The sequence below is a fragment of the Mustelus asterias genome, chromosome 8 (assembly GCF_964213995.1).
Source record: "Mustelus asterias chromosome 8, sMusAst1.hap1.1, whole genome shotgun sequence".
Lineage (NCBI taxonomy): Eukaryota > Metazoa > Chordata > Chondrichthyes > Carcharhiniformes > Triakidae > Mustelus > Mustelus asterias.
The window spans coordinates 65,772,045-65,784,353 of NC_135808.1; the positions used below are offsets into that span (position 1 = coordinate 65,772,045).

A 12,309-nucleotide genomic window follows, 5' to 3' on the forward strand; every position below is an offset into this window, starting at 1 on the left:
CAACCACTGCTGGTCACCCCTTAACTATCCCAATATTACCTGTCTTATCTCTCTCCCCTGAGTACTATGCAATATTTTCTATTTTAAAGACATTATATAAATACAAATTGCAGTGTTATTAAACTGCAGTTTATATCTACTTAAACTCCAGTTGTACTCCTGCACATTAAAAATTGAGTATCTGCTGACACCATTGTGCCAGCCAATGAGGTGGAAGCAAACAGGGACTTCCAATTTATGCGGCCTATTTGTGCCCAAAACTAATAAACAACAATCCAGTGAAGCAAGTGAAATAGTGAAACTGGAATAGAGAACAAAATTGAACCAATAAATCACATGATTAGTAAAGGCATGAAATAGGGAGACTTTTGGAAAAAAGATCTAGATAGCCCAGGGGTGAATGAGTAACTGCAGAAAACTGTTCTTTTTAATCTTGATGAACAAACCAGGGCAAGTCAGCAACCTGAAAGTAAATCACTTGAGGGACGCCCAAGCACATCAATTAGTATCCGGATATAATAATCAAAAACAAAATTGCTGAACTGGAAGAAAACAAAGTTGAGAGAAATAAAAGAGAAGCAAAAGATAAGGAGAGCAGTGAGAAATACTGAGAAATAGAAAGAGTACACAGTAAAAACATCTCAACTAGGATTGAAGATGTTCTATCAAGAGCTGGAGTACCACATTAAACAAAGAATAAATCTGAAAGTTAGGGCACATAATAAAGTTATGTGGGTAACAGAGAAGAAATGCAGGAGAAATATTCAAAGGACACCAAAGAAACATGTTCAAAGAATTAGAAATATGGAGAGACACCAATGGCCAACATTACAGTTAACAAGATCTGCTACAGGACAAAGAAAACAATGGCATGTGGCCCAAAGGTTTGGTGTATGAAGGGAGCTCCTACATTACATCAGAAGCAAGCAAAAAGAGCATAGAAAATGTATTAAAAGGCTAGCAGCTGTAAAAAGTTCATCAGGCTTGGATGCTTTGCACAAAAGTAACACTGAAGGTTAGTGATAAAATAGGAGAATTTGACATTCTAAGCAATGGCGGCTAGAGCTGCAACTTTTAGAATTATTGGCAGTGATTCCCAAGGTATGCTTCTGCGGGTATTGGTCTATTAATAACACCAGTCTTCGTGTGAAAGGTTAGGTAGAGACAGTCGGAGGGATGATTCCACAGGTCCAGGGTGTTGCATTGGCAAATCTTCAATCAGTGGTTGGAATAATGGCTACTGCTTTGCTCGATCACACCCTCACCACTGATACCCCTGTCACCATTTAGATCGTTACTCTCTCTCACCATACCATTTCCCAGAATATGGTCCTCATTTCCAGTTTCTCAAATCCAAAGTGAACAGACTTGAAAATCCATGCTGGAAACACGGCTTATCCATTCATTGCCAGAACAGGTTGGACCACACGAAGTACCACCAGGTCCTGTCACTGTTTGCCAAAACTCAAATTCCAAGGATGATCATGGATTGCAAAAATAACCCATGGCTTGCCCATCCTGCTTTCACATCCTTCTCTAATGCTCTCTGAACTCATCTTGCACCCGTGACCCTAATTCCACTGAACTGCTCACTACACAACTTTCCTTCCAGGCCCCTGTTCAATGTTAATGGTTTCCTCTCTCCTCAAATACTAATCCCCACTCTTGCAAATTGGCTATCATCACCCTGCCTCAAAAATCTACCTTGAATCATTTTCCTTACAAACTAATGTCCCGCATTTCCAACATCCCTTTCCTTATCAAAATTCTGGAACGTATCGATGCTTCCCAAACTTGGGCCCACCTTTGCAACAATTTCATTTGTTAATTCTACATTCATGTTTCAATCCATGTCCTGAAATAGCTTCTATCAAAGTCAAAAAAGACATTCTGCATAACTATGACTATAGCAACTAATCTTTCTCATTCTTCTCAACCTGTTTGCAATCATCAACACTCATCTTCTTGCTGTGTCTTGACACTATTCAAAAACAGCATACATGTGATGTTGCCCAGCTTTATCTCACCACCATCTTGCTTGCACTGTCTCACTGTTTGTCCAACATTGATAGAGTAGAAATATCCTCCAAAATATTAGGGAGACTGAAACCATTGGATCTAGTCTCACCGCAAACTTCCTTCTCTAGCCACTGACTCCAATCTTCTCCCATCATTTGTCTGCGGCTGGGCCAAACTGATCACAACTTTGTTACTGTATTTGACCTCAGAATGAGCTTGCGGCCACACATCTATGCCATCACTAAAAGTGTTTTCTTACACCTCAATAACACCGCCCATCTCCGCTTCCATCAGTTGTTTCGACCCTCATCAATGCCCTTTTGTTATCTGTAGATTTAACTGCAATATTTCAAAGCTAGTCTGGCTGCCCTCTCACCTCCCAGTTTACAGAAACTTAAGCTCATTCAAACCTTGTTTCTCTTAACTCATACCAAGTTCTATTCACCCATCACCCGTGCTTGTTAAATTACATTGGTTCATAGTCCTGCAATATCTCAATTTAAAACTTTTCATCCTTATTTTCAAATTTGTCCATGACCTCAATCCTCTATCTCTATAATCTACACCAAATTTCTGCACTCCCCAAATCTGGCATCTTGTGGATTCCAATTTTGATCACTCAGGAAATGTCCCATGGAAGGGATACAGTGCAAATTCCAGTGGTTAAAATACGAGGGCAGGCTCCATAAATACGACTCATATTTTCTTTACTGTAGAAGGCTCGGGTTGATCTATTTGAGGTGCTTAAAAACATATGATAAAATGTTTGGCAGGAGAATCCAGAACAATGGGGCTTAACCTCAAATTACAGGATTAGGCAGGCACTTTTCCCACATAATGGCTGTTTAATAAAAGCATATGGTACTAGTGACAATGTAAACTGAAGCAAAGAGCATAATAGTGGATGTATGTTAATTCTTTATAAAATTACTGTTTAGATCTGAGCTGGGTAACATGCTCACTTGGCATCATAATTTTGGATGGCAAAGTCTTAAAGCAAGTTCAAAGAATATTTACTAAAACAGTACAAGGGATGAGGGACTGGAGTTATCTGGAGAGACTAAAGCAACTGGAATGGTTCTCCCATGAGCAGGGAAGCTGAACAGGATATTTAAACTTAGTGTTCAAAACCATGAAGGGCTTTGATACAGAGTAAATAACAAGAAATTGCTTCCAATAGTAGGCTGCTGGCGACTAGAGAACACAGATCTAACAGAATTGGCAAAGAACCAAAAGAGAGATGAGAATTTTCTTGTTAAATAAATGCAGTGGGTTAAACATGATCTTTAATGCTCAGCCTGAAAGGAGGTGGAAGCAAATTGGATAATTACTTTCAAAAGAGAAGGCTACAAGAAATGAGCAGAGAACACATAGCTCTTTCAAATAGGTATTTTTCTATAGCAAAGGACTTGGAACTTTAAACTGACCTCTCAAAGACATTGAGTCTGGGTGAATTGAAATTTTGGAGATTGAGATCAATAAGGGTTTGAAAGGCAAGACTATCAGGGATGTGGGACAATGGTGTACAAATACAAAGTACAGATCATCTAAGCTCAAATTGAATGGGGCTGAACATGATTAATGGGCTGAATAGCTAATGCCTGTTCCTACAGTAAAAATGAAGTAGATATGGTACATGATCATGCAAAAAATACCCATGGTCCATGCCCAATACAAAATACAATGTCAGTTTGCTAATGGGATGGTTATAGGCACTTTTGCTAACGGGATGGTTATGGTCACTTTAGAAGCATGGAGAATATGAATTAATAGAAAATGGAACATAACTGAAATATATGAAGTAAAAAAGATCCATGGACACAGATTTATTCTTCAAAATCAGTTCAAAGAAATGCAAGAAGTGATATTGGATCAATATATTTAAAAGCAGATACAAAAGCAAGAAGTGACAATGAATATGTTGGCTAGGTTTTAGTTTAGGGCAACTCATGCTATAAAGGAAACAGAATGATTGTAATGATGCATTATAAGAATCATTAGAACAATAGTCAAATATGATCACCATTCAAAACTAAAATTGTGTTTTCAGGAGACAAAGGGAAGAGAACCTGTATAGCTTTCAAAAGGGAATTGAATAAATTCTTGAAGGGGGGACATTTTGCAGGGCTATAAAGGCAGGGGATAGGCATAGGCATAATGGGCCAAATGGCATCGTTCAGTATCATTTCATGATAAATGTGTAAAAATTATAACATTCCTATAGTCAGTAAATGTACAAAGTACCATCACTCAAGATTTGTTCCAGAAGAAAAAGTCAGATGTTATGAATTTCTCCTGGTCTAATTATTATGATGAGGAATGTATCATCACAAATGAATATTTCCCTTGGAGAGATGGTGGCATAGTGGCAATGTCACTGAACTTGTAATCCAGATCTTCAAATCCCACCATGGCAGTTGGTGGAATTCACAAATCTGGATTAAAACCACGAATAAAAATCTGGTGAGCATTAAAACTATCATTGATTGTTGTAAAAACCCATCTGACCGGTGGCACAGTGGTTAGTACTGCTGCCTCAGTGCCAGGGACCTGGGTTCAATTTCGGCCTTGGGTGACTGGGTGGAGCTTGTATGTTCTCCTCGCGTCTGTGTGGGTTTCCTTTGGGTGCTCCTGTTTTCTCCCACACTCCAAAGATGTGAGGGTTAGGTTGATTGGCCATAAATGTACCTACCCTTGGTGTCAGGGGGATTAGCAGGGTAAATACAGTGATAGGACTGGGGTGGGATTGCTGTTGGTGCAGGCTAGGTGGGCTGCACTGTAGGGATTCTATATGTACTCCTGACCCACAGCAGTGGTTGATTCTCAACTGCCCAGCAAGTCATGGAGCTGAAGGATAATTAGAGATGGGTAACAAACACTGGCCTTACCAGTGATGCCCACATCCCATGAAAGTATTAAAAAATAAAACCATGACATCAAAGGAGAAATTAAAGCATTGAAAAAAATTAAATACTATTGGCAAGGAGCAGAAAAACAGAAGAGTTGATCCAGACTCGATGCAACAAATAGCGTTCTTCGTCCAAATGTGTGCCTCGATAGCGAGACCATTCAACCAGAAAACATCACAATGGCGTCCGATTCTGAACTCTACCAATGTCTTCTAAAGAAAATCCTCCTGGACTATTTCCCCATTGCTTACTCCAGCAGAATTTAGAGAACAATCTTTTTAAGCACCGATACTGGGATTGGCATTGTTCATAAGCTTATCCATTGAAATAATAAAAATACGCTAAGATTTCCAAAATAGTTCTGAAGCCAACATGCTGTACACAATGTTTTAGTGGCTGCGTCAAAGCACCAAAAGTTCAAAGATCTTATCTTTCAAAGTTCCACTCGCACAAGCAGGTTTTTTTTTAGTGTTTTTTCTGATTCAGAGAGGATATTGGATAATCACTGTAGGGAAACGTTAGTCACTAGAACAATTGATAGCAACAATCGGTACAAAATTGCACATTAATACCAACTAAGAGAAAGACCCCTTAAAAATAAGGCTAAGTCATATCCTCTGCCTCATCCAGTTATGCAGCACATCTGGATCACCCAAACTAAAATATCCAGATGCATGCTGCATCCTGCTGAGAAGGCCCCAACATAATCACGCTTCCTCTTCCGTAACTCTGCCTTTCCTCGGGGACAAAGGCATCCTCAACATGATGGGAGCGTTAGAACCGAGCGATTGGCAAAATCTACAACCGAAGATCTTTCATCCAGATTTGTATTATAAAGCCCATCGTTAAAGAAAATCAATCTAAAACTCTGCTGCATTGCTGCAATGGGGGGGGGGGGGGGTAGACACAAAAAGAACCATCTTCCTCCTTCCTCTCTCACAAAGATTATGTAACCTGAAATGCCCTTTTGGGTTTGTTAGCCCCACCGCCGCTTGGAAATTGAGCAGAGGGTAGAAAACGCAGACCCGGAGGAAACCCAGGTATATAATTTCCCCGCCGAAAGCCGAGCAGGCCTCGGTGTAAAGTTTGAGAGGCCGGCGGCTGCTGCGGGCTGAAGAGGGCCGCGAAAGCTGCACTGCGGCAACTCGCCGGCCTCCGGCACCAGAAATCACGGCAGCGGGGCGGGCGGATGGATGGTCAGCCCACCGGCGGGCACACAACCAAGGAAGGAGCAGGGGCCGCCCCTCCCGGGGAAGATAAGATGCCCGCTGCCTCACAGCGGGAGAGAGAAAGGGCGCGGGTCTGGGGGCACCCGCCGCACTCGGCTCAGGCGCTTGGCCCAAGGCCCAGGCCGCATTCGCCTTCTTACCTCGGCGCTCGCTGGTAGCCCGCTTTCTTGTATTCTCCCTCCCACAGAAGGAAAAAAATGTCGTGAGAAGCGTGTCGGTGAAGAAGGCAGATGTGGCCCGAGGCCCGGCGATGGAAGAAGCTGTCAGTCAGTCTCTCTCGCCGCTTCAATACCTCCTCCTTCTTCTTTGCCCCGCTCCACTACTTCCCTCGCATCAGTCGTTGCTCCGACTCGCAAAGATGGCCGCCCGCCAGAGGCCGGCGTGATGACGTCAGCCCGCTGCCGGCCGGCAGGGGCCCACGCACGCCGCCGCTGACGTCAGCGCGTTACCGGCCGGCGGGACCCACGCCTGCCGGGGTTCTGACGTCAGCGCACTGCTGGCCGGCGGAAACTACGCACGCCGGGGCTCTGACGTCAGCGCGCTGCCTGCCGGCGGGATCCACGCAGGCCGGGGCACTGACGTCTGCGCACTTCCGGCGGGACCAAAACACGCCGGTGTACTGACGTCAGCGCGCTGCGACCTACCCACGCCTTCCGTGGCTCACGCGAGGCGTCAGTGCATCCCATTGTGCTGCACAGAAGGGGAGGATCAATGTCTCATAGTGTGTGATTATAGATGACTTGCTGTCTGGTGGTTTGGTTTCAGGGAAAATAATCTTATTTACTGGTGTCACAAGTAGACTTACATTAACACTGCAATGAAGTTACTGTGAAAATCCCCTAGTTGCCACACTCTGGCGCCTGTTCGGGTTCACTGAGGGAGAATTTACCATAGCCAATGCACCTAACCAGCATGTCTTTCTAGAGCACCCAGAGGAAACCCACGCAGACACGGGGAGAATGTGCAGACTCCTCACAGACAGTGAGCTAAGCCGGGAATCGAACCCGGGTCCCTGGTGCTGTGAGGCGGGCCACCATGAACAGAGGATAAGGCCATTCAGCGTCTCCAGTCTCTTCTGCCATTCAACTAGATGGTGGCTGATCCCCTACCTTGAGATCATTTTGCTGCAGTATCCTTGTTAGGGAGGATGAACTCAGATGAATAACTTAAACACTTGAGCCTGATTCAATGGACAAACAGTTTATTAAATTACATCAGTGGGGAGAAGTCACTGGACCCGACCGTGTGCAACTCCACTGAACAAAGAAAATTGTCAAATCTTATACAGTTACTCAGCTCATCCCAGCTAGACACGCCATTAAATTATAAAGGTTACAGATTACATACATTACATATAGATCCAATAAAATTAATAACTGGGCATTATGAGGCTGCATGATCAGCTCATGATTAGATAGATGTCATCTCATGTTTCCCACACCCCCTTATCAACTGTCCTTGGGCCTTCTCTATATACATAGACATAGGTTCCTTTGTCTCAACTTCATCCCTGCCTAGTAATTGTTAGCAGTTACAAAGAGGTAGTTGCCTGTGGTCAACTAAATTTGGAGACTCTGTTGAGTGAGCTGTTTTCTGTGTCTGTATTACTGAATACCCCCGGAATGTGGTCAAGTCAGCTAGCCCCATGATGCTTTTCGAACTGTTATACTCCATTTTGATTAGTATCATATACTACTAGTATGAAATAGAATATATATATTGCAGGTGCATTCGCTTTGGACCCACCTCAACAATCCTTTTATGTCTTTAATATCTAAAAATCGATTGATCTCTACCCTGAACATAATGACTGAACCTGGGTAGAGATTTTCAAAAATTCACTGCCTTCCAAGTAAAGAAATTCTTCCTCATCTCAGTCCTAAATGGCCTAACCCTTATTCTGAAACTGTGCCCCTTAGTTGTAGACGTCCCAGTCAAGGGAAACATCCTTCCTGCATTCTACCCTGTTAGAATGTTGCATGCTTCGATGAAATAATATTAAATAACATAATGTTTATTTTTGTAGATTCCTTTCTTAATTTACAATTTGACTTTTATCGTTCATTCCCCCTTAAAAATGAGTTACTTTATGTTGAAGGAAAATTGCTGGAAATCTGAAATGAAAACCAAAAATGCTGGAAATGCTCAGCAAGTCAGGGAATGTCTGTCGAGACAGAAATAGAATAAACGTGTCAGGTCGAAAACCTTTTGTTGGAAAGGTTATTTTATTTGACACTGTAACTCCTGCCGCTGACCAGAAAGGCTGAGCAGCCATACACTAGCACATCCTAGAAGGAATGTTGCTTGACAGCCTTTTTGCAATAAGGACTCGGTGGATAGACGTTGAACTAAGCCACACACTCCAGGTTCCTGATCAGTGCTGAGCCAGCTTGTCTCTGCTATTGTGCGACCAAGGTCTCTGCATTGGGCTTTGGAAACACACTACAAGATAAAATATTACTGAAATAGGACAGTGTAAACAAATAAAAACTTTTCAGATCATTTGTTTAATTATGTTTTGTATTTATAAAGTTAAGTATACTTATTAGTCACAAGTCGGCTTACATTCACACTGCAATGAAGTTACTGTGAGAATCCCCTTAAAGTATAAAAAGTGTTCCAGTTGATTTTGTGCTATTTACCATGCTGATTCCGTACTATTGTTGTTTGATTGAGAAAACATAGAAGTCACTGATGCTCATTTGGCATCTCCAAGAGTAGTATTTATCCCTATAAACATTCCTTCCTATCTTCCATATTAGCTGATATTGTTAATATTTTGCTCACCTCAGGTACTGTCTGGCTCTTCAGCTGTTAGCACTCCCTCTCCTCAAAAAAACGTAACTTTAGATCTCTCTGTCCTTGCAATTACTGTCCTATCTTCAACCTTCTTTTCCTCTCCAACCTTCCTTTTCTCTTCAAAGGTCTTGAATGTGCAGTTGATTCACAAATCTGTGCACATTTTTAATGGAATTCTTATGTTTGAATTCCTCCCAATCAAGTTACATTCCTGCCACAGATGACATCCCATGCAGCTGTAACGAAAGTTAACTCTCTCGTCTTGTCATTCTTGATCTGCCTGAGCACACCATCCTCTTCCAATACCTCTCCACCTGTTGTCCACTGGGTGGGAGTGTACTCACCTGGCTCCATTCTTCTCCGTTCAGTTCTAGCTCGAGAAATGGCTTCTCTTCCCCACTCTTAAGACAGTTATCTCCCTGCCATCCCTCTCAAGGATCCATCATTGGTACATCTCCCATTTCTCATGTCTGGGTATCTCCTGTTTAAAGCACGTTTTAATGGTATGTTTTCATTGCTAAGTAAGGAAACTTCCTCAAATAACACTGACTCCATTTTAGTTTTAGTGCAGTTACTACAAGTACTCATTATTTTTAACAAACACATGGATGATGCAAAAATTGGTAGGATGGTAAATAGTGAGGAGGATAGCCATAGATTACAGGAGGATATAGAGGGACTGATCAGAGGGGCTGATTGATGGCAAATGGAATTCAGTCCGCATAAGTGTGAGGTGATGCACTTGGGTAGGACAAACAAGACAAGGGAAAACATGATGAACGGCAGGACCCTGGGAAGCACTGAGGATCAGAGGGAGCTGGCGTTCAGCCAAGTGGCCAACTAAGGGGAGGACCTGACATGAAAGCACGATAAGCTCTGATGCTTGATTCAATATTTCCCACCAATGTTCCCATCCGAATCATAGAGTCCTGACGGAATTGCAGCATTTCATTTGTAGCTAACCCAAGACTTGGATAACTTGAATTATGATCAAAAACATGAGAAAGAACTTTGTCTGAATCTGGAACTGAGTCTGCCTGGAACTCACTGTCTGAAAGGGTGGTGGAAGCAGTGACCCTCATAAGTTTTTAGATGTGCATTTGTGGTGACAAGGCTAAGTAAGGGCCAAGTGCTGAAAAATGGGATTAAAATAGTTAGGGTGGTTTGTCTTCGACCAGTGCCGACGCGATGGGCCGAAAGACTTGCTTCTGTGCTATACACCTCTATGACTCTGACACTGCGACTCATCTTGCTACTCTCCCCATCCCTTAGTTCCCTCTTGCTCACCAGTTATCTCTCCGACCCACGGTTTCCCTCCCCCGATCCTCCTGCTCGCCGCTTCCTTCTGTACGCCCACTCGCCACGTCCCTCTGCTGACCCGTCCTGCCCATTTGCCATTACCCTCTTCAACCCACTGCTTCCCTCCCCAATCCTCCTACTCGCTACTTCCCTCTGCCTACCCTCCTGCTTACAGCTTCCTCCTGCCTACTTTCCTACTCGCTGCATCCTTCTGTCAACCCTCCGACTCGCCACTTCCCTACGCTTACCCTCTTGCTCATTGCCTTTCTTGTACCTTCCCACTCGCCACTTTCCTGTCCTGCAGCCTTGTTGCTTCCCACTCTCTGCCCTTGTCCCAACCTCTCGCTGTGAGCAGGGGCTCAGGGGAGGGACTGCGAATGGGAGGGAATATACAAAGGAGTAAGGGAGGGGCGGGGGTGGAGAGAGGGGAAATCAGCAGGAGTGAGGAGAGCATGCAGTGAGTAGGAGGGTCAGAGAAGGGAAGCAGTGAATTGGTGTGTTGGGGAGGCAGCGAATGGGAAGTTTAGGGGAGGAAAGGATGGAAGCAGCAGAAGGATCTAAGTAGAATTAGTAAATATGAAGAGGATGTTAATCGATCAGTACAAGGCAGCCAAGAGGTTTTAATGGAAAATTACAAGTTGAACACAACCCACCCTTATTTTGTGTTTTTTATGGGAGAGTGATTTTCGTTTTGCTCAATGTATGTTTTGGGAACACAGTTTTTTAAAATTCATTTACGGGATGTGGGCATCACTGGCAGGGCCAGCATTTATCGCCCATTCAGAATTGCCTAGCAGAAGATGGTGGTGTGCTGCCACTTGAACCACTGTAGTCCCTGTGGTGTAGATACATCGTAAGAGTTTTAACAACACCAGGTTAAAGTCCAACAGGTTTATTTGGTAGCAAATGCCATTAGCTTTCGGAGCGCTGCTCCATTGTCAGATGGAGTGGAAGTAGGTAGAGGAAGCTTTACTCTGCATCTAACCCCGTGCTGTACTGTCCTGGGATTGTTAGATGGGGACAGTGTAGAGGGAGCTTTACTCTGCATCTAATCCCGTGCTGTACATGTCATAGAAATCATAGAAACCCTACAGTGCAGAAGGAGGCCATTCGGCCCATCGAGTCTGCACCGACCACAATCCCACCCAGGCCCTACCCCCACATATTTACCCGCTAATCCACACATCCCAGGACTCTAAGGAGCAATTTTTAACCTGGCCAATCAACCTAACCCGCACATCTTTGGACTGTGGGAGGAAACCGGAGCACCCGGAGGAAACCCACGCAGACACGAGGAGAATGTGCAAACTCCACACAGACAGTGACCCGAGCCGGGAATCGAACCCAGGACCCTGGAGCTGTGAAGCAGCAGTGCTAACCACTGTGCTACCGTGCCGCCCTATGTCCTGGGTGTGTTTGATGGGGGACAGTGTAGAGGGAGCTTTACTCTGTATCTAACCCCGAGCTGTACCGTGGGGGGACAATCACCAGGCAAGACTGTTCTCTTCCTGTGGGGGAGCACTTCAGCGGTCACGGGCATTCAGCCTCTGATCTTCGGGTAAGCGTTCTCCACGTCGTGTGTCGTGTGTCCCTTCACGACACACGACAGCGCAGAGTCGCTGAGCAGAAACTGATAGCCAAGTTCCGCACACATGAGGACGGCCTAAACCAGGATCTTGGATTTATGTCACACTATCAGTAACCCCCACAGCTCGCCTCCTGGACTTGCAGAATCTCACTGGCTGTCCTGTCTGGAGACAATACACATCTCTTTAACCTGTGCTTAATGCTCCTTCCACTCACATTGTCTGTATCTTTAAGACCTGGTTGGCTGTAGAGATTCGCATTCTAATCAGTATTCTGTAACTTGATTTTGTGTCTCTGTATGCCCTGTTTGAGAGCAGATATCCACTCCATCTGACGAAGGAGCAGTGCTCCGAAAGCTAATGGCATTTGCTGCCAAATAAACCTGTTGGACTTTAACCTGGTGTTGTTAAAACTCTTACTGTGTTTACCCCAGTCCAACGCATCTCCACATCGTGTAGATGCATCCA

At 44.1% G+C, this 12,309-nt stretch overlaps 1 protein-coding gene across 6 annotated transcripts in view; it reads right to left on the reverse strand.

Moving 5' to 3' along the window:
* Positions 1-6,521, reverse strand: part of prrc2c (proline-rich coiled-coil 2C) — an 84,868-nt gene extending 78,347 nt beyond the window's left edge. For all 6 annotated transcript variants that reach the window (XM_078218093.1, XM_078218092.1, XM_078218095.1 and 3 more), the window contains exon 1: positions 6,298-6,521. The gene's annotated coding sequence lies outside the window, so the exon portion shown is untranslated. The remainder of the gene's footprint in view (positions 1-6,297) is intronic.
* Between the last annotated feature and the right edge of the window lie 5,788 nt (positions 6,522-12,309).